Source organism: Panthera uncia (assembly GCF_023721935.1).
Source record: "Panthera uncia isolate 11264 chromosome A1 unlocalized genomic scaffold, Puncia_PCG_1.0 HiC_scaffold_16, whole genome shotgun sequence".
In the NCBI taxonomy this organism is placed as follows: Eukaryota; Metazoa; Chordata; class Mammalia; order Carnivora; family Felidae; genus Panthera; species Panthera uncia.
Genome location: NW_026057576.1, coordinates 4,692,093 through 4,715,620, shown reverse-complemented (window position 1 = coordinate 4,715,620; position 23,528 = coordinate 4,692,093). Strand labels below are relative to the sequence as shown.

The 23,528-nt window shown below is 46.4% G+C and overlaps 1 long non-coding RNA gene across 1 annotated transcript in view; it reads left to right on the top strand.

Moving 5' to 3' along the window:
• The first annotated feature begins 11,627 nt into the window (after positions 1–11,627).
• The window catches only part of LOC125933666 (uncharacterized), a 58,134-nt gene continuing 46,233 nt past the window's right edge, over positions 11,628–23,528 (top strand). The window contains exon 1 of the long non-coding RNA XR_007461055.1: positions 11,628–11,935. This is a non-coding gene — a long non-coding RNA (uncharacterized LOC125933666). The remainder of the gene's footprint in view (positions 11,936–23,528) is intronic.

Sequence of the window (23,528 nt, the reverse complement as noted above, 5' to 3'; positions counted from 1 at the left end):
ATCACAGTAGATCCAGTTTCAATTCTCAGACTTAGACAAAGTCAGGTCCAGAACTGAGCACAACTTAAGCCTTGAGCTGGGGGTCAGCCCACAGCACTGGCTTTTCCTCTCATTTTGCTGGCTTCTGGGTTCATCATTATGGTCTCTGGGGTGCAACCAACACTGTTATGTAACTTGCTTTTATTTTCTAAAAGAAAACAACTGAAGAAAGGGGCCAGACATTGACAAATGAGTGACAAAAAACCAAAGCAATTAGACTAATGTGGGCTTAGCTGAAGGTATTAAGGAAAACATAGATACACTATTGTCTATTATTGTTATCTTGTATATTTACGTCGATCTGCATTAGTATATTTTTCTCGTGATTTTTTATGATCATGTAAATGCAAATGGGGTTTACGTCAACCGGGACATTTAAAGAAAAAAAATTACAGACAAACGGGATTTGCAACAATTTAGTTTAGCCAGTTTATACATCTCATGTAACCATGATCTTCAGAGAAATATGATTTGCCTTCTTTTATTGCCCTAACGTGTGTGTGTGTGTGTGTGTGTGTGTGTTATATAATTGATTTGTTCTCTGCCTTTTTTCCAATCAAGGATGAAATTGGGAGGAACGTTGCCTGGTGTCAAAATACAGATTATTTTAGAAACGTAAATAAAAAGATCCAATGACTTCTTCATGAGGACACAATGACCCTCTTGTTCTCAACGAAATCTTGGGATGGATTGGAAACATTGGAATACTCTCTTTGAAAGTGACACGCAGAAAAATCTAGAATGTTAGGCTATAAAAAAAAAAGAAAGAGGGGCGCCTGGGTGGCTCAGTCGGTTAAGCATCCGACTTCAGCTCAGGTCATGATCTCGCGGTCCGTGAGTTCGAGCCCCGAGTCAGGCTCTGTGCTGACAGCTCGGAGCCTGGAGCCTGTTTCAGATTCTGTGTCTCCCTCTCTCTGACCCTCCCCTGTTCATGCTCTGTCTCTCCCTGTCTCAAAAATAAATAAAACGTTAAAAAAAATAAAAATAAAAAAAAAAGAAAGAAAGAAAAGAAAGGGAAAGGAAAAAATAAAGCAGCAGCGACAGCCTCAGCCAGGTCTGTTCCAGACTGTTTCCATTCTTCTGTCTCTGAGTTCCTGCCACATTTCTTATTTGGACTTATGATGATAATAGTTTTGCTAATGGCTGATATTTACATAAATGCTTACCGTATGCCAAGCTTTGTTCTAAGCCTAAACAAATGTTAGCTCATTTGATCCTCAGAACATGGTGAAACAGATCCAACATCATTCTCGTCTCACAGAGGAGGAAACTAACACACACAGGGGCTGAGTAACTTGCTCGAGACCACCTCAGCGGGCAAGAGGCAGGAGCCAAGGGGTGCTACCCTATACAGGCTTTCTTGTTACACTCTCTGCTCTCAGAGCCCCCTCCCTCTCCCCAATTTCCACCTGCCCACAGCCAGTCTCATCTTCCAAGGCATAGTGCAAATGCATCCACCCTGAAAAACTTCGGTGGAAGGGGTTTTTCTGAATTTTCTTAACACTTACGCACACACATCTCTTTCTCTTTTTCCGCAACCATCCAATGCCGTGTGCTAGGTGCCTTTGCATTTCAGATCTGTGACCTCTGGGTGACTCCTGCCCTCTAGTAAGTAGTTCGGTCGGAGGAGCAGGGGGAGCAGGGAGGTGGAGAGGTGCACCGACGGGTCATTAAACAGTGAAATTAGTGCGGTGCGGGAGCCGTGCTGGAGATGCTCGACTGAGCAGGACGCCCCGGGCTGGGAGGGCAGGGGTCCTAAGCTCAGCCAAGCCAGTGGGTCAGGAGGGCTAGAGGGTTTTCTTGACACAGGGTTTGCGGTGCCCCACGAAGAGAGTGAGGCAGTGAGCTCAGCACGTTGGAAGTTCAGAGTGAGACCCTAAGCTGCGTATTCATAGAAAATTCTGATGGGCTGGCTGGGGTTTTAGTCACACCATGGCCCACTTAGTCTCACTGAAACCTTCCTCAGGGTGAAGATCTCCCAAGAGCAGGAGGTCAAGGTCACCTCTTCCTCCTCTTGGCTGAGAACCCGACAGGGAGGGGGCTCGCTGCTGCGGAAGAAGGGCAGGGCCAGGCCGATGGCGGTTTCGGTTGGGGGGCGAGGAAGGCATGCCTGGGGTGCACTTTCGCCCGGTAGCCACTTTGGTCCACCAGCTGGACTCGGAGCCTTACTTCATCTGAGTCCATTTCCTCCCCCACGTTGGGACTCAGGTGTGGCTTTGAGGCCGTCTGCATGGGGGGCCGCTCTTTGCACGAAATAGCAGACAGCGACTCCTTCCCAGCCTCACCTCGGCCTCTCTCCTCCCTCAGCCTTGTTGCTCTGTGTTTGGGCTGGGGTGCTGAGAACGGTGAGGCTGTGCCCCTCCTCCTCCGGCTCCTGGAGCTCAGGGGACCTCAGGGCCGCAGGGAGGTGGGGCCCTGGCGGTAGGTGTACAGCTGCGTGCCCACTCGTGCCAGAACACTGTCAAGTCTGACAGAATTTGATCTGCGATTCACAACCTTCCAAGCTGTTGAGATTTGCTCCGTTTAACACCCTCGTCTTCTGTCTATGACATTTATTGCTCCCGAATCCATTATCAGATGCAGCTGCCTTTTAAGAGACGTCATCTTAGATGACTTAACGCAGGGATCAGGATCTGGCATTAAGCCATACGGATTTTCAGTCCTGTACTCAGATATAGAGAATCCTCAGTGGATCCTCTGTTCTGAGGATGTCTGCATTGTTGGTATGTTTCCTTAAGTAGGGACCGTAGCTAGAAAACAAAAGCGTATGTCCACTAACTACTCATCATCTTTGTTTCTGAGCGTCCTCTAAATTCATCGGGAATCGTCACAGACACCGAGTTTCTTTCTCCTTATACGTTCACGAGGATTGAGGAGCAAGCCCTACATTTTGAAATTCAGAATTCATTCACTAAATATTTTTTGAGCAGTTATCAAGTATTCTAGGAGCCAAAGTATAACAGAACAAAATAGACAAAAGACACTGGTCTTCCTGGTGGGGGAGGGGAGGGGCAATGCACAAAAAGATAAGCGTATAATACGTCCAGTGATCTTAAGTGGGATGGAAAAGATAAATATGAACATGTCGGTGTAGGTAAACGGACCGAAAGCATGAAGATAGCTAGTTAAATGGCATGAATCAATGTGTCTAATTTTATATTTTCGCTGCTTTGTCTTTGTTCAGGCCATAAACACGTCTTGACTGAATATGGAGCCTTCTGTGCTCCTGAAAGACAAAGACGTGGGAGAAGATTCCTAAGGTGTGATTTCTTCGTTTCCAAAAGGAGGTCTGTGGCGCGTCCACAGGTGCAGCGGGAAGACGGTGTGTGGCTCTCGACGCCTTGGAGCAAGGGACTCAAAGGGATTGTAACAGCACTCCGTCGAATGCTTTCGGGAGCTTTCTCCTGTCGGGGCAGCCAGAGAGCTTTCAGTGTCCATGGAATGAAATCACAAACGTCAGAGTCAGAGTGGAAAAGTCGAAGTCAGCCAGTCGCCGACACTATACTGCTTGGTGTCCCAGGTGACCCCGGGATTTTTCCCGCGGGCCCGTCACCGGTATCTTTTACATCCACTCAACTCTCTTACAAGGAAACACATATCCTCTTAAGAACGTCAGCTGTCACGGACGCCATTCTTAAGTTATGCATTCTGGGCAGGGGGTTTATTTAGTATTTGTGAAAGAATCTAGCCAACTTCAGCCTCGGCACACCAAGAAGACAGACAGAAATACACATGCAGGCACACACACACACACACAATCAGTTCTTGGGAAGAAAAGAACTTTTCTGGAGTGCTAGGTTCTCAACAGTTACAATTCAAGAGGATTTCCAAAGAAACCAAGATCAGATCTACAGGGCATGTGGCAAAATTATCCATTAGGTTGATACCTAAGAGCGAAATAGCCGGAGGGCACCACCTCTTAACTTTTTCTAGCGTTGTGTCCGCACTTGAAAGATGCTTCCATTTCAAGTCAAGTGGCAAGACGGATATGACCCGTCGTACCTTTGAAAAGTCGAGTCTAAAGAAGCTTTCATAAGGGGCTGGATAAAAAGATACAGATTATTTACACTGAAAAACAAAAAAAGAAGTACCAGACCATCGAGATCTAAAACATCTAGGGTGGAAGAGGCAGGCAGGGTCGTGAAGCATCGCGCACTAGTTGGGAAGGCACTTCTCTTTGCTGCGTCTGTGACACCTTGCTCAGACGCTCCTGCTCGCTTTCCAGCTACAGTGTCAGATTTCCCAGTCTGTCTGAGTTCCTCGAGAGCTGGAAGCACGTTGCTTTGTTCCTCGTGCATGGCGCAGAATCCCGCCCGTGGTGTGCACTGGATCAATGCTTATCGAGCAAATGAATGAATGAATGAAGGGCAGTAAGCAGAGGGCTGAATGAGGGTGACGCGCTAATGCCCTCTCAAGACAAGGGGGGCGGGGATTGCACATTTTACCATGATTGCGAAGAAGATACAACTCTATTGTCGAGAATGCGCGCAGGCTAAAAATAGAACCGGTCCAGAAAGGGTTTAGATAAGCTCATGGCTGAGGGTTCCACGTGGATTATTTGAAGGAAGCTAGGAAAGGAAGAGATCAAATTGTGTCGCAAAGACGCGCGTATGGAGAGAGCCGAACAAAGGCGACGGCGCCAGGTAACCCCAAGTTGTGCAGTAAGAGCCTGGTCACCTTCCCTCATGGTTCCAGGGCAAACAGTCCCGGGTCGATTGGAGGCTGTTTCCAGTGATGTAAAGATGCTTCTCCGGAAAGGCTGCTCTCAGAGGCCCTGGTTCCTCTGCATGTTTAGTGAGGCACCCGCCTGCCTCTGCGGTACTTGGAGAACGAGTGGAATCCAGAGAGCGGGTGGCACGGAGCGGCCAGCAGAGAGCTGTGGCTCAGCCGCCTCTCCGTTTCCTCCGCATCTGCGTCCCTGAGCCCGACTCCTTTCTCCCGGGTTCCTTGAATCTGAGTCTCCCCCCTGCCCTGACCCCCCCGCCCCATGGTGTCACTTCCCGGACCACCAGCATTGTCCGCTGCTTTCAGCCGCATGCCTGTCAAGACGATAGTCTTGACTAAAGACCCTTTATGCCAACCCCCGGCTCCTCGAGGGTGACAATGGTCACTGAATCTAAACCCCTCTGCCTTAGATCGGAGGACCCTTCTAAACTGGTGCCATGGTGTCTCACGCTCTTTGGGGTCCCATGTTCCACTCTGTGGCCTTCTCCCCACCCCACCCCCATCCAGTGTCCTTGTACAGGTCCCACACTGTCTCCAAGGCCTTCCTCACCACCTAGTACCTAGAGAAACTTTCACAAAGAAACCTGCAACCTCTCAATCTTACAAATGTGGGTCTTTATACCCAAATTCCAGTTTACAAATTGACTGTTATTTGCCACACAATTGGAATCTTTGCTTCATAAAAGAATTTTTCACAGAATGCTTCGCATTGTTCTCTTAAAGTCACACTCAAATGACAATTTAATTCACAGGAAGTAGATTTACACATGTTTGTTATCTTCTCATTATATTTTCATGTCCTAATGGACAATGGCCGTGAGGAAAAATCCCCGTGTGCCTGGTATCTTTCTTCAAACAGAATCACCCAGTAAACAGTTGTCAAGTCCAGGAAGGAACCAAAGTCAAAGTGAGGAAGCTCGATTTGTTACGACTGCTTCGATAGCAACAGTACCCTGGTCACGGTTGGTCACAATTAATGCTCTTGGGGAAAATCTGACCAGCGATTGATAAGGGCTTTTTGTAAAGGGCTGCATTTTGCAAAGAAACTTCTATTCATCTGGTTTCTCCTTCCTCCGTATCCACCTGGCAGACCGAGGGCCGGGAGGTGGTTGTACGTAGCAGCCTATCATGGGGGGATTCTGTGCTATGATGATCAGGTTTGACATCGGTGGTTAATAACACTGTCAGGTCTTGTCAGTTTTATTTATGAGCCTATTTCTCGGGGGTACACAATGAAAATGATGAAAAGTGACTTTAATTAGGATCCCAAGATAAAATGCTTGTTCGACGCCTAGAAGAATTTAGGACAGTAGACATGAGTGAGTCTTTATTAACCACCCCCCCCCCTTGATTTCCTTTCATTTAATTCAAGTCCCAATAACACACTAGAGCAATTCATAGGAGTAGTATTACCTTTGGAAATTCGGAGAGATTCTAAAGCCTGTATTTGTGTCTGTATGCAGCTTAGAATAAAGAACTCCCTCCATAATTAGCCTGCCGTTATTTGTGTATTGGGAATCCAGGAAGGGCACACGATGCATTTCTGAGTATTTCAAATGCAGAAGAAATCCTTATCCTAATGAATTAGCCATATACGACCACAGAAGCTGAGAAAAGAATTAACAAGAGTAACCATTAACTAAATTTATAAATGATAACATCTAACAGAGGAGCATGTCCATCACAAGATGCAAGATCTCCAGACAAGTGAACAAATATTTCATTGCATCTAGTGCCTGCTGGTAGGGGGTATCATTAGTGTCCGGCCACCATTTGTGAGCTGCTTACTTGAGAGCTAGTCAGCACCCCCAGGTGTGGCTGAATTATTACTCTTTATCTTTCCTGGAGGCCCGTTCATCTTTCCTGGGCTGCCATTCATCCCCGCGGGGCCTCCCCTGCTCCTGCCTCTTTTTCTCCCCCTTCAGGCTTTTTTTTCCTAATTCTCTGTGCGAAGGTCAGTCTCCGATCCAGAAGCGCTATCTAAATGCTTTCACAGACAAATTCATGGCTAACGCCAGAAATGTTCCTCTCAGAGAGCTCTCACAGTAGGCCCGCAACAGAGATGGGGGAAACATCCACCCAGAAAACATTAAAGTCATTCACAGGAATAAAAGAAGAAGAAAGGCCAATCAGCAAGTTAGTTAACAAGTACTTTGTGCTCACAGGACTTACCTAGTAGACTAGAACCAGAGGAAATGGAGACACTTTACTTGTGCATCCTTGGGTCTCTAAAGTGCTTTTATTTGCTCTCGGAAGGGACTTTAGTGCTAGCGGAAAAACAGTTACACATACACACACCGCTCACACAGTATAGATATTTTACATTTTTCTCCTATCATCATGAAACAAAAGGCAGTAAACGTTCCAAAAGTGCACAGGGGCGCCTGGGTGGCTCCCTCGGTTAAGTGTCCGACTTGTGCTCAGGTCATGATCTCGCGGTTCGCGGGTTCAATCCCCACATCGGGCTCTGTGCTGACCGCTCAGAGACCGGAGCCTGCTTCGGATTCTGTGTCTCCCTCTCTCTCTGCCCCTCCCGTTTGTACTCTTTCCCTCTCAAAAATAAATAAACATTTAAAAAATTTTAAAATTTTATAAATTGTACATTTTACAAATATGTACAATGTAAAGAAATAATTGTAATGGTTTGCACTCTGGAAGCTTCTAGATCTCTCGCCTTATCACAGTTCCATTCTTCCTCCAAATATAATAGAGTTTTCATGAAATACATCATGACTTTCTACTTATTTTAAATAGGCTAAAGATTCATTTTTGCACGGTTTGCTTACATTGCTTTCTGAGTTAGTGCTAAAAGAGTTTTGATGAAAACAGATATAAATGTATGCATTTACATAGATATAAATATATGAATGCCTGTTCATCTTTTCTGTTCTCATTTCCCTTGAGTTATGTTTTCCTCATCTGCCTGTTTTTAATTCTATTTCTTGTTCTCTTGGATTGGATGTATTTATATATGCCACCTAAAATTCTTTCCGGACCAAAGTGTGATTTTAATAAAACAATAAACAGATTTATTCAGGCCATGTTGACAACTAACATTAGAGTTTCCAAAAGTTTAAAGTAAAAATGGATTCCAACACATATAGCAGAAATTATTACTTTAAATAACATCGCCCCACAAAACTAAGTATGAATGCTTAGAGAAGTGAACCACAGATGCAGCTTTGAACCTAGAAGAGAAGGAAGCAAGTTAAATTCTCTCTCAGTCTAAGTGGAACATTCAAGAAGCTTATTCTTAGATCTGCACACATTAATTTAAATAGAACCCTTCCTTTGGGCAACTTTATCCCCCAAACTCTTTTCTTTTCATCGACCTACAATTTCATTTCTCCTGTTTCTCGGATGCATCTAATGCCCAGCTATTGTCACGCATTTTAAAGTCTCACCCCATATGGAGGGATTGCTGTAAAAACTGCTTTGGAACCTTGGAAGATTCCCACGGTTTCTTCTTCTGGGTCTATTCAAAAGACCTATTTCTAGGCATCGGACTCTGACAATGTCTGGTGTAAAGCCATCTGGGTGTCTTCCACATTATTATGTTTGGGAAGTGGGTGATGAGTGGAGTTGCTTTGTGGGAAGCAGCCTTCAATGGACACCCCACGGAAGGACTGCCCAGGCCCCTCTGGGAAGCGGTTTGCCAGGGAGGACCGAGGGTAGGGTGTCCCCTGTTCTACCCCCTGATGTCCAGAGGGCGGTCCGGGCTCTCCATGGCACCTGTCAGGGTTGGGGGTGGGGGGAGGGGGGACAGGCAGCTTGGGTACAGCTCTTCTCTCTAATTCGCTGCTCTGACCCCGGAGATACATTTGTCTGGCCCCAGGAGCTAGAAGTCGTATCTCCCTTTTATTTTTGTACAAGAAAATAACCACATACTATTGCTATTATTTGTTTCAAGTTTTTATTTGAATTCCAGTTAGGGAACATACACTGTATAGTTTCAGGTGTTCAATGGAATGATTCAACACTTTTACATAACACCCGGTGCTCTCTACAAGTGCATCCTTAATCCCCATCCCTATTTTCCCCACCCTCCTCCACTTGCCCTCTAGTCACCACATATGAGCGAAATCGTATGGTATTTGTCTTTCTCTGACTGACTTATTTCGCTTAGCATAATATTCTCCAGCTCCATGCATGTCTTTGCAAGTGGCAAGACTTTCTTCTTTTTTATTGCCAATAGTATTCCACTGCGTGTGTGTGTGTGTGTGTGTGTGTGTGTGTATCACCTCTTCTTTATCCATTCATCAGTCAGTAGACACTTGGGCTGTTTCCATAATTTGGCTATTGTAGATAATGCTGCTATAAACACCGGGGTGAGGGTATCCCTTTGAATTAGTGTTTTTGTATTCTTGGAGGTAAATACCTAGTAGTGCAATTGCTGGATCATAGGGCAGTTCTATTTGTTTTAAGTTTACTCATTTTGAGGGGGGGAACAGAGAGAGGGGGAGAGAGAATCCCAAGCGGGTTCCATGCTGTCAGCACAGCTGGAACTCACAAACTGTGAGATCGCGGACTTGAGCCAACCCAAGAGTCAGACACTTCCCTGACTGAGCCACCCAGGCGCCCCAGGGCAGTTCTTTTAACTTCGAGGGGCCTCCATACTGTTTTCCAGAATGGCTACACCAGGTGCATTCCACCAACGGGACAGCTATTCTATTATTAAAGAATGGCCAACGACGAGAACCTCTTCCTTTCGCTTCACAGTGGTTTGTTGCTGCCTAAAGTAGCACGTGCCCTGAAGGAGGCCACGGCCGTGGGCAACATCGGGGCTTTGAGGGTGAAGGATCGCAATCCTCCCTCCGCCACGTAATGTGCTGTGTGCTGCTGGCGAGGAGACTGACCTCTTGGATCCTCTCTTGAATCTGTACAATGGTTAGTGGTAGCTATGACAAAGAGATCATGTGGGTAGAGGGCTAGCAGGGTGCCTCAGTAAATTAGGCTTCCCCCGCTCACGGCCGACTTCTTTTTGTAGGGAAAGAATCAATTACCAATGAGTGGCAAGAATTGGAAAGGAAAATTAATCCTACAATCAAGCAACCTCAGCTTTCAAAGGCTATGCCCCAGGGCTATCCTCCTAAAGGCCAGTGGCTTCAGTGAGAAATTACTGGAACAGCTAGCTAACCCTCTGATGTTTATACATTGTCTCATCTAATATTCTCAGCGACCCCTGAGGTGGGTACTATTCCCCATATTGACAACCGGAGAAACCAGAATCAGAGATGGAGCGTCTTGCCCAGCTGATTAATGCATTTGGAGCCCAGTCTCACATCAGTATCTGCTGGCTGACGATCCATCAACACTGTCGGACCCTCCGAACCTCTGTGTGCACGAAAGCAGTAGAACTTCCTCTGCCCACTGTAAAAACTGCTGAAAACAAGTTTGTTGCTTGATGAGGCAACAAACTCAGAAAGGCACCCTCAGACCCATATACCCGATTAGACCTAAAAGCCCGTCAGAAAAACTGGACGTAGTGTCAGCCGGTTCCAGCAGAGAATTCACGGCACTTCCATACTCTCTGAGATTCCAACACCTGCCTTTCTAAACGGCTTTATTTTTCTCTATAGCAAGAATAACTGCCTGACTTTTATTCGTTTGTTTATAGTCTGTTCTGTAGTCAAAGTTAGGCTCCCAGGGCAGGGGCCTGGGCTGTTTCTTTGTCGGTGGTCTCCCCAGCACTCACCATCCACCAGTAGACAGGCACCAGTGAGGATTTGTGGGATGAGTGGATTTCTGAAGTCCCTAAGTCTAATCACCTGCCATTGCTGAGGGGTAATGCTTACAGGTCACCTGTTCCTGCTAACAAGTTTGTATCTTAACGGGGATTTTTCTGTAGCACTTTAACACGGAGGGGAAATCTGGTGGTGAAAGCATCTGTTTGGGGCCAGAAGAACCTTTGGGTCTGTTCAGATCACCTTTGCAGCCGCTTGTACCTCAAGTGGTAGACTGGTTCTGAATTCCAGGATGTGCTTTAGTGATGATTCTCATGGTGGATATTTCAGGAAGGAAAGAGAAACCCTTCTGGAGGGCTGCTTGTTAGGTGGGGGTGGGGGGGGTGGGGGGGGTAACAGCTCAGTGCGAATGGCTTTTGCAGCTTCTCAGACCGCCTCCGATCCCTAAGGGAGGGTCCTCAGGCCTCATTTTTCCCACCCTATTTTTATTTCCTGAAAATGGGTTCCCATTAGCAAATTGACTTTATAAATCAGAACAGCTGGGTTTGAGGGAATGGTGGAGGGCTCTGTGAAAAGCAGACGATCAATTATGATGCAATTCAATAGAATCAATGCAATTAGTGAGGTCTGCATGTATACATTTTCAATGGCTCTCTCTGAGAAGCACACAGTTAAAATCATCGTTAAAAATCCTTGGCGCGCGCGCGCGCGCACACACACACACACACACACACACACACATCCCAATTGTTCTAATACTATCATTAGGACCAAGACATTTAGACAGGACCTTCTTGAAATTTTCTTTGCTCAGCTCAGGCTTTGGGAAATGGTGTGTGTGTGTGAGTGTGTGTGTATAGCGCAGGCGACTGGTGAAACAGGAATCTTCCATTTGTTTACGTTGCCGCTTTTTCCCCACGCTCTTCTCCTCTCGGCGTTTCCTCTCGCATCAACTCTTCCCGCCGCCTTCAGCCCGGAGGAGCCCGAGAAGGAGAGCGACCCCGCCCTCTCATGAATATGCAACAGCGAGGGGCGGCGGGGAGGGCGCGCGCGAGGAGAGCCCGGCTCTTCGGAAATTCAACCTGGGCCGCCCCCGCCCCGCGCCCGGCCTCCGGGGCCCCGCGCACAATAGCACGGCCGCCGGCCTGGGGAGTCCGACCCTCCGCTCGGGGAGGGGACTGGGGGACTTGGTCCTCGCCGGGGCGCTGTGGCATCTGAGCAGCCCCTCGGAGCCCGTCTGAATCCCGGCCGGGAGGGCAACCGCCGGCGGGATTAGCCGTCTCCGGACCGCGGGGCCAGAAGGTCCCCGCCCTTTGTGGTGCAAATGAGGAGCGCGCGGGGGCCGCGGGGGCGGCGCTCGCCCGGGACCAAGTTCGCCTGCCGCGTCTCCGACACTCCCGTCACACTTTGAGCTCGGCGCGGCTCCGTCCGATCCCTCCACGGACACCCCCCCACCCCCCTGCCGACGCGGAGGAATGCTGAGGAAGGTAAGTGGGTTTTCCTCGCCGGTTGTCACCTCTCCCTCACGTTTGGAGGAGGGACCGCCACGCAGCAGGTGGCTGGAATCCTGTGCCCGTGGAACAGTTTTTCGGAAACAAAGGTGGGAGAGGGCGGGGGTCGGCGGCTCCGGGTGAGAGACCCGGCAGAGCGGTTGAAGAGGTTAAGGTTTGAAAAGTTGCCGCGACCCAGCAAGCAGGTGCAGGGGGCAAGCGCGCGTTGCTGCGCCGGGGCGCCCGGGGCACAAAGCCCGCGCGCCGGCGCGGCCGCGTTGCCTTGGCAGCGGGGGCGGGGCCGAGCCGCGGCGTGCCTGAGTTGCCGGGCGACGGAGGGGCGCTGGAGGGGGACGGGGGGGACGCAGAATGTTCGCGAGCATCTCTCCGAGAGGAGCCAACGCTTGTCTCGCCGGGTCCTCAAGACAAGTGTATTTATTGGCCACCACTCGCCCTTGGGCAAGGGAATCAGGCCTCTAGGCTCTATCGTCTGCTTAATGCCCTAATACTCCGTTTTCGAAAATACTGGATTGTGGACTGATGGTCGACGTGAAAAAGTTACAAGATACACCTTAACAAATCAATAGCCATGAAAAGTATTCTCTTTCCTCGTTTTCCGAACAGCGTCTGCTGTTCAGTATTCCTTAATTATCATCATAAAAAAGTACAGAACCTGGTTTGGACCCATGAAAATGAATTGACCTTCACCCTTCCAACATATTAACCAAAATCTTTGCAGAGTGAAAGCATATGCAGTAGGTAGCAGGCACAGTGTGAGATATTCAGACAGTTGTATCTTAAAATGTTTTACAAAGACGAATTTCACAAAGCAGGGGACAGAATAGTTCATTGGGTATTTTCTTACATATAAATGTGCCAGAGAATTTTGGCTCATTATCTCAAAGATTATTTGTTGTAGCCATACATACAGGAAAAAAAAATATTGGAAAGGAATTTGAATGATCTTTTCTAGAGCCGTGATTGGCAGTTACAGTAATATTTTTTACTCCCTCACCCCTTTGCCCATTTATCCTATCATAGCTAAGGGTAACTTTTGGTGTTTTTAGTTTGTTTCTCAGATTTTAATTGTTTGCCGAAGACACTGACCCGTTAACAGTTCTTAAGCTGTGTTTCACACACTGGTTTATTTCTTTCTCTGCCCCCAATTTAAAATGGTCTGTGTGTTATTTATTTATTCATGTATTTATTTCGTCACATGTTTATTAGGCTTTGCTGCGTGCTGTATACAGAACCAGACTTGGGAGGAGAAGGATTAAGTGGTGAGAGAGACATACAAAGTTGAATTAAAACAGTTTAGAGTTTCCAGGGCCCTCTGGGTGGCTCAATTGGTGAAGCGTCCGACTTGGGCTCAGGGGTCATGATTTTGGGGTTCAGGAGTTTGAGCCCCCAGTCAGGCTCTGTGCCCTCCGCACAGAGCCCGCTCTGGATCCTCTGTGTCCCTCTCTCTCTGCCTCGCCCCTCATGTGGGCATGTGCGTGCACTCTCTCAAAAATGAATAAACGTTAAAAAACATAATAGTAATAAAGAAAAGTTTGCATTTTAGGAAGAGGAGAAGGCTAGGAAGCAATTATAATCAACTGTGACACATTCTCGTTTAGAAATTCCACCCAAGACATCCCCTTCTGCTGGCCAGGAGGGGTGCACTGATCACAGCTATGCTCATCCAAGGCAGACATAATAATGCACTAATTCAAGACATGAGGACGGTGAGACTAGAAAAGTACGGAATTTGCCTCGGGTCTTACAGTTTGTTAAGTGGTAAAGTCGGGATCGAAATCCAAATCTGACTGCTACGCCATGCTTCTGAAGCATTAAACCCTTTTATCCCTATGTTCCTACACACCCAACTTACCATATTTTGATTATTCTTAATAGTGAGTGTCAATTTCTAAAAAAAAAAATACATGGTTTTCTTGTTGGTTGAGATGTTTTCAGTCAGATTTTTTTTTGTTTTTTTGTTTTTTTTGAGAAAGCATGAGCTGGAGAGAAGGGCAGAGGGAGAGAGAGAGAATGTCCACAATGAGTGTGGAGCCCCATGCGGGGCGCGACCCTGGAATCATGGCCTCAGCTGGAATCAGGAGTCCGACGCTTAACCGACTTAGCCACCCAGGCGCTCCCACAGTCAGATATTCCTAAAGTTAAATAACAATTACATTTCTGAAGAATATACATTTTTCCCACTGGAGTGTTGCTATTGTCAATCATCTTTTTCCAGGGGTTCCTGAGAAGCTAATGAAAACCTAAGAATTTGATTATTTGAATCTAGTTTTAAGAATATTAGAGATACTTGGGGCACCTGGGTGGCTCAGTTGGTTAAGTGTGTGACTCTTGGTTTGGCCCGGGTCATGATCTCATGGTTCGTGGGTTCGAGCCTCGTGCCGAGGGATTCTGTCTCCCTTTCTCTCTGCCTCTCCCTGGCTCTCTCGCACTCTCTCTCTCTGTCTCAGAGTAAATAAACTTAGAAAAAAAAAAGAATATTAGAGATACTTGTGTATTAAGGTGTTCTTTACAAATGAGTATGGAATTAAATTTTTTTCAAACAAAATGCACTACTTAGCATTCGGGTTTTTATTACCTTTCTTAATTTTAAATCTTTTACATCAGATTTGTTAACTTCTGCTGGCAGGCCATTTAGTAGGCGATAGGTGGAAATGGCTCTCTGGGATGTTGTCTGAGAAAGTTCAGGTAGGTACTTGATTTGACCTGATCAGAGCCCCGAGAACCACTGTGAACTGATTTTATAAGTGTTTTTTACTGTAAAAATTACTTTTCTAAATAGGTTTACAGGATCCGTGAAGGCAAGAACCAGGTCTTTTCTGTCTTTAGAACTCATCTTTTAATACCAAGTACAACATCCTTTCTCAATATTAAGTAGCAAGAGAAGCAAAAGGAAACTATTAGGCCGATGAAATATAGAGTAGAAGTAATCCTTTAAAATATATAATATTTAGAGTCACAGAAGTTCTAAATATTTGTTGATTTTTTAAAATGATACTATATTATATGATACTAACTTCTAGGTAGTATGTATTCTACAAATAGAAAAACTGAGCTACAGTGATTGGTATATAAAGTATTTTCCAATGTTTTATCTTAATTGAAACTCACAGCCACCGTGCAGTAATTCCCATCACTAATTTTTTTAATATACGGAAACGTAGAAACTCAGAGAAGTTGAGACTTGGTCAGAGTCAGCCAGAGAGGCTGATTTTGCACTACAATGCAAATCAAATGATTTTGCACTACACCCTCGCCCACCAGATGCACCTCTGAGCTCTCGGGGCCTGAGCCTCTCAGAGTACAAGATGCCTTCTCTCCCTCTCGCCTTCCAAAGCTCCGCGTCTGTCTGGGAAGAAGGGGAGAGACCCTCCTTTAAAAGACAAATACAGGGGCACCTGGGTGGCTCAGTCGGTTAAGCGTCCTACGCTTGGTTTCAGCTCAGGTCATGATCCCGTGGTTCACGGGTTCGAGCCCCACATCGGACTCTGTTGATGGTGCGGAGCCTGCTTGTGATTCTCCCTCTCTCCCCCTCTCTGCCCCTCCCCTGCTCATGCTCTCTCTCTCTCAAAATATATAAATGAATTTCCAAAAAAAAAAAAAAAGACAAATACAGACAGAGGCAGGGCAGAAGAAAAGGAGACACGGAGAGGGGCTCAGTGGACCAAAAGAAAGTGAAATGAAGTCAATGAAAGAAGGAACCGGTGTGCAGAATTGGTGGTTAGGAGAGCCACGTGTATTAGCCAGGCTTGTTATCGCAAAGGACCACAGACCGGCTGATTGAAACAACAGATGTTTATTGTCTCGCAGCTCCGGAGGCTGTAAGTCCAAGGTCGGTGGTGTCCGCGGGGTTGTGTTTTTCCGGTACCAGTCTTCTTAGCTCGCATGTGACCGTCGTTTTGCTGTATCCTCACACGGTCTTCCTCTGTGTGTGTGCATGTCTGTGTCCCAATCTCTTCTTCTGACACCTGTCATTTTGGATGAGGGCCCACCCATGTGACCTCATTTTACCTTAACTGCCTCTTACCTTGAACTGCCTTTTGAAGACTGTGTCTCCATATACAGTCACGTTCTGAGGCCCTGGAGGGCTAGAACTTCAACCTATTAGTTTTGAAGAGTGAACTTGGTCTACAACTCTGAAGACAAGACCTCTTTCAGTTGCTTTATTCCTGGCAGTGTTCTCTCCTGGCACAAATAAAATGTTTGAGCAAGTTGTGGCAAATATGTCTACATCAGCATACTCCACTGGATGTATAAAGTAACAGCGAGAGATTCAGAAGTGAATTCTTCTATATTTAGCTTGCTTCTTACTTGATTTTCACTCTCACCTCTGGAGGGCCAGCCTCAAGCCTTGTCAGGTTTTGACAAGGGCGGACGAAACTGGTGATGATCCCATTGCCAGCTAGGTCTGATCTCTCTGCCTTTTTTGAGCTGTGGAGTGCCTATGATTTGAGTCCTATGCACTGCCTGTATGGCATGCTGAATCCCATAAGAATGGACTCACAATACTGGAAGGACCGTGAAGTATAGATTTCACAACCCTCACAGCTATGGAGGTAAGCTAGGTCGACCTTCTCTCCGAATGGCATTTTCCACGCTTATTTCCAGCAAGATATGTTCAGCATTGTACTTCAGACTCTGGAAGGTAGCCAGAAGAATTGGAAAGTTTTCCCTGAGGCACTGAGCGGCTAACAAGGTTATAATTGGAATGTGTTGCAGAGACTCAAATTATTCAAACGCTGTGGTCATAGAAGAGCAGGGACGGGTGGGAAGCCTGCAAGGCTTGCGGCCAGTGCCTTGCCCAAAGCACAGAAACTGCTTTGCAAAGGTGGGAGCCAGTGCTGTGTTTCAAGCTGGCCAAAGAAAATTCCAGAGGCTTCTGTCTCTGTAAGAGTTTCTGTATCTCACCAATCCTCAGAATCTCAAAGTACTTGTGTTTCCTTGACTTCCTTCATTACTTCATGTTCTGCCTTCAGAAAAGGTGAAACATACCTGTCTGCTTTTCTTCATGTACTATTTTGTGAGTTGCTAAAAGAGTTCTTTTAATGTTTATTTATTTTTGAGAGAGAGAGAGAGAGCGAGAGCACGAGGGGCAGAGAGAGAGGGAGACACAGACTCTGAAGCAGGCTCCAGGCTCCGAGCTGTCAGCCCGGAGCCCGCCGCGGGGCTCAAACCCATAACCATGAACCATGAGAGCATGACCTGAGCTGGAGTTGGACACTTAACCGACTGAGCCACCCAGGCGCCCCTACAAGAATTTTAATAGGATCACTTCTTGGCCCATTTTTGTAAGTTGAACTGAGGCTCTGTCCACTGTTTTAGGAATCTGTTTCTGTTGGTCTCACAAGAGCTACCCCTCACCATCTAGAATCGTGGGGCTGTTATTTGTGCCTTCATGGCATCTCCCTGAGTTGTTCCCCTTTGGGGACCATCCTAGTCATGTCTAAGTATGAGACCCTGGACCGTCTTCTGAAATATCCCTACCGAAGAATATGCATCCAAAAAACTCAGTGGAGTTTTTGCAAGAAATACCAGAAGTTTTCGAAACGTACTCTTTGGGTGTGATCCAGTAGCTTTCCATGATGGGCGGTTTCAGAAACAGGTTCTTGTGTGGAGTAGCGATTGTTACCCAGCCCCCAAAAGAGTGCCTGTTTCCCAGAGCAGTGCATACTTAATTAGTAAAGGGATCAATGCCAGTACCTGGAATTTGAAAAGTCAGCTTTGAAGGGCAAAACCTCTCTCTCCTCTGACTCGAGCCAGACATTGGTCTAACTGGTCAGTTGTGCCAGTCAGCTGACACAGGTCCGGGAGGTGACTTGGCCTGCTCCACAGCTGCTTTTGGAACACCTTTTTGTGAAAAGGTGGCCCCCGAGGCGCTGCCTCGAGTGAGGAGAAAAGAGCCAAACACACATGTGTAAAGAGTGAGGAAACACTACAGTCCATGGCTGCTCACGACTTCCCCGGATGTTGGTACAGGGAAGTACGTTTCATTCCCCTGCGTTACTGAAGAAAATCATGACCTTGAAGTGACTTGGAAGTTCCCAGGCAGTCAACAAATATGCATCAATCACTTGTGTCCTCAGTGCTGCGAGGGCATGAGAAGATAGGTCATCTTTCTCCTCAAGTAGCCGACCCTCGAGTTCTGGGTCAACAGACGTGAAAATGCGAAAGCACAATTGAAGACTCTGCCGGGGGCTCTCCTGGACATACAGCAGCCCCGGGAGCGACTGCTTCAGGTGGGGCTCAGTGGCCAGAGAACTAGATCTTTCTTCCTCTTTGCGGCTTTGCAGATGCCTATCTCCTTCAAGTTCTCGCCTCCCCCACCCTCTAAGTCCAGGCCCTTTCCTGCTTTTCAGAGTCTTGCTTCAATCCAGTAAGGGTGCTCAAGAAATACTATTTTTGAATGTGTTTAAACCAGGGTGAATCTGGTCGTAGGATTTTAAGCCTTCATACTCCTGGAGGAAACTCTTCATTTGAAGGAAAGGAAAGAAGGGGCTGGGTTGAAGGAGCAGAAAAGAGAACCATTTCCAATCTCTTTCCTCATTGCTAGGAGTTATAAACCCTTGGGAAGCCATAAAAAGACTGCCTGAGTATGCATTTTAAGGACAGAAGGATATGTAGGCAACATATGACTATGAGACTGTGTTGAAAGCAACAGCAGGGCAGAGAGGAGAAAAACACTGGTCCAGAACCCTAGACAGAATGTGGGGCGGCAGCAACTGGCTGTCATCTGAAGACTGGGAAGAAAATAAACATGGCGACTGGGAAGCCGGCTCCAGATACGGAAGTGCCCCCTGGGGTTATCCTCCAGAAGCCCCAGGCTCTGCACTCCTCACCCACCGGAAACCAGCTCCTCCCTTCCTGATGATGGGCAGGAATTTGGAATTGGAGGAGTCCCCAGCAGGGAGAGTAGATGCCATCACTGCTCCTCGCATTTCAAGGTGGCACAGTAATTTCAGCTCTAGGGTGTTAGATTTGCAGGTGGTTTTGTTTGGTTTTTATGCATCCCACTGCTTCGTGTGCATACATTCGGTATTTGGGGCTGGCTCGGGGATGTCTTTGTGTATCTATTGCTAAGGAAACTGTGTGCCAAATTCCAAACAAGTGAAATGTATTGTTATTGCACAAAGTGTTTGTGGCATGAAGATTGGTGCGACGAGAATTTTATTTGGACGGCCAAGGTGTAAGAGCAAAGAGCATTACTGGAGGGTTGGGAGATGTGCATGTAAGTCTTGTGTCTAATACCAATTAAAAAATGTTCAGTGAGCCAAATTTCCAGAGGTTACCATTTGTTACCTGCGGGAGGAGGGACTTGATTAGATAATATCTAAGGCTCCTTACTGTTCTGGAATTCTTCTGCTCTTTCTAAAAGACAGCCTCAGATGGAATGTCCCTTCTCGAAGAATACCACATGCTTGCCAACGATCAGTCCTTTTGCCTTCTATACATGAGTTTTCCAGTGACCCTATGGGACTCTACTGGTCGATGGTAATGTTACCAATCTGTTTTCAAACACAACGTTGGGAAAGTCTTTACAGCAAAAACTTTAGAGGTGAAAGTTAGCAGCTTTTCTTAAGGGATTCTTTCAGTTCATGGCTTTGTAAATACGTAATTGTCTTCAGATGCCCCTGGCTTCTGTCTTGGCTGGAGACCTCAGCTTTGAGAAGCCCTGAGGGCAAACAGCAGTCATAGTGCTGTACAAATGTCAAGGTCGTGGGCTATTTTGGTTGTCATTAGAGTACGTCTCCAGTAGGACATCTCAGGATGCATCCTCAACCCAGATTCTTGTAATTAATTTCCTTTGATTGAGAACATAGAAGGATCTCCCCGTGCAGTGAACTGAAGCCATACAAAGTGAAGTGCAATGATCATTGAGGGTAGAGCCTGTACTCGTGTAAATACGTGTAAGTATTTACACATTTATGAGTAGTGTAAAATAGAAAACATAACATGAAATTTGAAAAGTTTTAAGTGTTGGTATTTTATTTAATAATTAATTTAATGTTTTTATTTTTGAGACAGAGAGAGACAGAGCATGAGCAGGGGAAGGGCAGAGAGAGAGAGGGAGACATAGAATCGGAAGCAGGCTCCAGGCTCTGAGCTGTCAGCACAGAGCCCGACGCGGGGCTCGAACTCACAGATGGTGAGATCATGACCTGAGCCGAAGTCGGGCGCTCAACCGATTGAGCCACGCAGGCGCCCCTAAATGTTGGTATTTTAGATTTATATTTTAAATGAACTAACCGAACCTCAGGGGGAAAAAGAAAGAAAGTGTTTTTTCCTGTCTAGCTCTTAAATATGTGATTTGGAAGCTAGGAGCCACACGACTTATAAGGTACCCACGTTTTTAGTGGGAGGAAAGAAAATTGGAATAATGTGAAAATCAACAATTCCTCTGATTCTCTGATTGTGGGAATATATTCTCTGGAGAAAAGCATACGCATTTTCAAAGTTAACTATATTAATCACCGTCAGCTCTGGCAATCTGCCCAAACAAATCATTTGCCCAGCAATGTTTGCCTTTAACCAACTTGGGCACTTACCCCCCCCCCCCCCAAAGGACATGATTTGGCCAGTAAGAATTTGGTTATGCAATTAAATGTTGACCAATTAGGAGGGAAACGCCCTGGATTTGAAAGGCTTGGTATTTTGATGATCCAAAGTATAAATAGCTTTCCCCCCCACAATAAATAACAGATGTAAAAAATTTAATTTCAAATTGGCCAGTCTTCAAAGCCACACTCTAAGCCATACACTAAGGTATTGAGGGTAATAATAAAAATTAAAATGCCCCTAGCAGGGAGAACCTGTTTTTTGTTTTTTTTTTTTAAAGAGAGAGAGAAAAGAAAAAGAAGGGAAAATTCCTTTAGAAACTGACTAAACACTCTTTCTGTTAAATGTAAGAAAAATGAAAGAATTTTCAAAGAACGTTGACCAGTGATAAGACTTTCTTGTAAAAACTGTGTGTGTGTGTGTGTGTGTGTATATATATATATATTTTTTTTTTTTAGAGAGAGAGAGAGAGTGGGGGAGAGGGGCAGAGAGGGAGAGAGAGAATCTTAAGCAGGCTCCACACTCAGTGCAGACCCCGACGTGGGGCTCGATCTCACAAACTGTGAGATCATGACCTGAGCCAAAGTCGGTCGGTCGCTCAACCGACTGAGCCACCCAGGCGCCCCTGCAATTTACAATTAAAAAAAAAAAAGTTTATTTATTTTGCGAGAGATAGCATGAGTGGGGGAGGGGAAGAGAGAGAGGGAGACACAGAATCTGAAGCAGGCTCCAAGGTCTGAGCTGTCAGCACAGAGCCCGACGTGGGGCTCGAACTCACGAGCTGTGCAATTATGACCTGAGCCAAAGTCGGTCGGTCGCTCAACCGACTGAGCCACCCAGGCGCCCCTGCAATTTACAATTAAAAAAAAAAAGTTTATTTATTTTGCGAGAGATAGCATGAGTGGGGGAGGGAGAGAGAGAGAAAAGGAGAGAGAGGGAATCCCAAGCCCGCTCTACTCTCAGCCAGGACCCTGACATGAGGCTGGATCTCACGAGCCGAATCAGGTGGCTGCCGCTCAACCAACTGAGCCACCCAGGCGACCCGCGAAACTTACTGTTTGAAAGTGTGCGGTTCGGTGGCATTAAGTCCATTCACACTGGTGTGTGAATGTCACCACCATCCATCTCCAGCTGAAACTCTGTCCTCGTTGAACAACTGCTCGTTCCCCCCAAGTCCCCGGTGACCACCGCTCTACTTCTTGTGTCTATGAATTGGACTCGTCTAGCTTGGACTCTTCTAGCTACCTCATACAATAGAATCCTGCGTAATTATTCTTTTGTGTCCAGCTTATTTCACTCGGCATAACGTGCCAAAGGTTCATCCATGTGGTCGTGTGTATCAGAATTTCATTGCCTTTTAATGGTTGAATAATTGTATGTGTGGACCAAAAGAATGTTATAGGCTTATTAAATCGGGGGCCATTACTCAGTTGCCCTCTATGGAAATTATACCAATTTACATACTCTTTAGAGACTGTTTCCCTACCTCTGTACCAACACAGAGCACTGCCAAACTCCTTCATTTTTGTTCATCTTATGGTGGAAAATCGCGTCTCAGAATAGTTGCAATTTGCATTTCTCTTGTCCCGAGTGAATTCCGAGATTTAGGGCCATCGTATTTATTTATTTTTTTACTGGGACTATCTCCATTTCCTTTGTTCATTTCTCAATTAGGCTATTGAGTTTTTTTCTTCCCTCCGCTTTATACTGGCTGTTGTTGAAAAATTTGCTTTTGTTTGGCATGCTTAATGTAGCTTGTGGGAGACGTTTGGAGCTGTGCTATGAAACAGGAGCTTTGTCTAAGAATAGCGAAACCTCCTTTTCAACACCAGTGACCAAATCCTGGCTCCATGACAATAAATATTATTAAGGGGAGAGACCATCTGATGTTGTAGGAGGCTTTATTGAAGTGGTCATATTCAGGAGAAAGTATATCTCTGTGAGAACATTATAAATACTTCTCACAATGTGTTTAAAATTTTTTTTAAGTTTATTTATTTATTTCGAAAGGGAGAGTGAGAGAGAGCATGAATGGGGTAGGGGCAGAGAGAGAGAGGAAGAAAGGATTCCAAGCAGGCTTCGCCCTGTCAGCGCAGAGCCTGATACGGAGCTCGAACTCACACACCGTGAGATCGTGACCTGAGCCGAAATCGAGAGTCAGATGCTTAACCGACCGAGCCACCCAGGTGCCCCTACGATGTGTTTCAACGTTGTTTAGGATTTACTCATCTTTCGAAAGGTGGGTGTATAAACAACTTGGTATGTATTGAAAAAAACAATGACCTAAGATAGCATGTTGTTAAATTTCATTTTGCGAACCCGATGTAGCTAAGTCCATACTGGATACCTCCAGCTCAACAGGGCCCGCTCTGGACTCGCTCCTTTGATCCACAAAGTTCCTGTATTTCCTGGCTGGATTTTCTAAGACAGATGGTCGCTCGCCTTCATATCCAGCCAGCTTATCACCGACATCCCTCCCATGTGTCCACCACCCTGTGACTCTGTGTCCGCTGCCCTGTCCAGACCTCAGCATCTGAGCTCTTCTGGGTTGCTGCAGCAACCTGCGGCTGATCCTTTGCCTGCAGACTCGTCCCTGTTCTGTAGTTCTCCGATCTGGAGCCAAGGGTAAGGTTTACGAAATGCAAATCAGAGCGGCACATCTCTGTTTAAAACCCTTTGATGGTCCCCTGTTGCCCTTAGGATAAAACTCAAACCTTAACGCAGCGCCCTGGCCTGTCCCACTTACCTCTCAGTTCCCTCCTTCGCCACACCCCCTTTTCCACACTTCCCACTTCCCTTCGCAATCTTTCAGTTCCTCAAACTCGGTGCGCATTGACTTTTCTGGAATGTGCTCCCCTGTTCCATTCCCTCTACCTCCTTCACCTGGAAAACTTCTACTCACGCTTCTCCCATCCGGCAAGTCTTGCCTGACACTCTTTCAGTCTGAGTCAATGGCTTCTCCTGGGTCCCTGAATGTCCCTCATCTGACATGATCCCCCTGTACTGTAAGGGCCTGTTC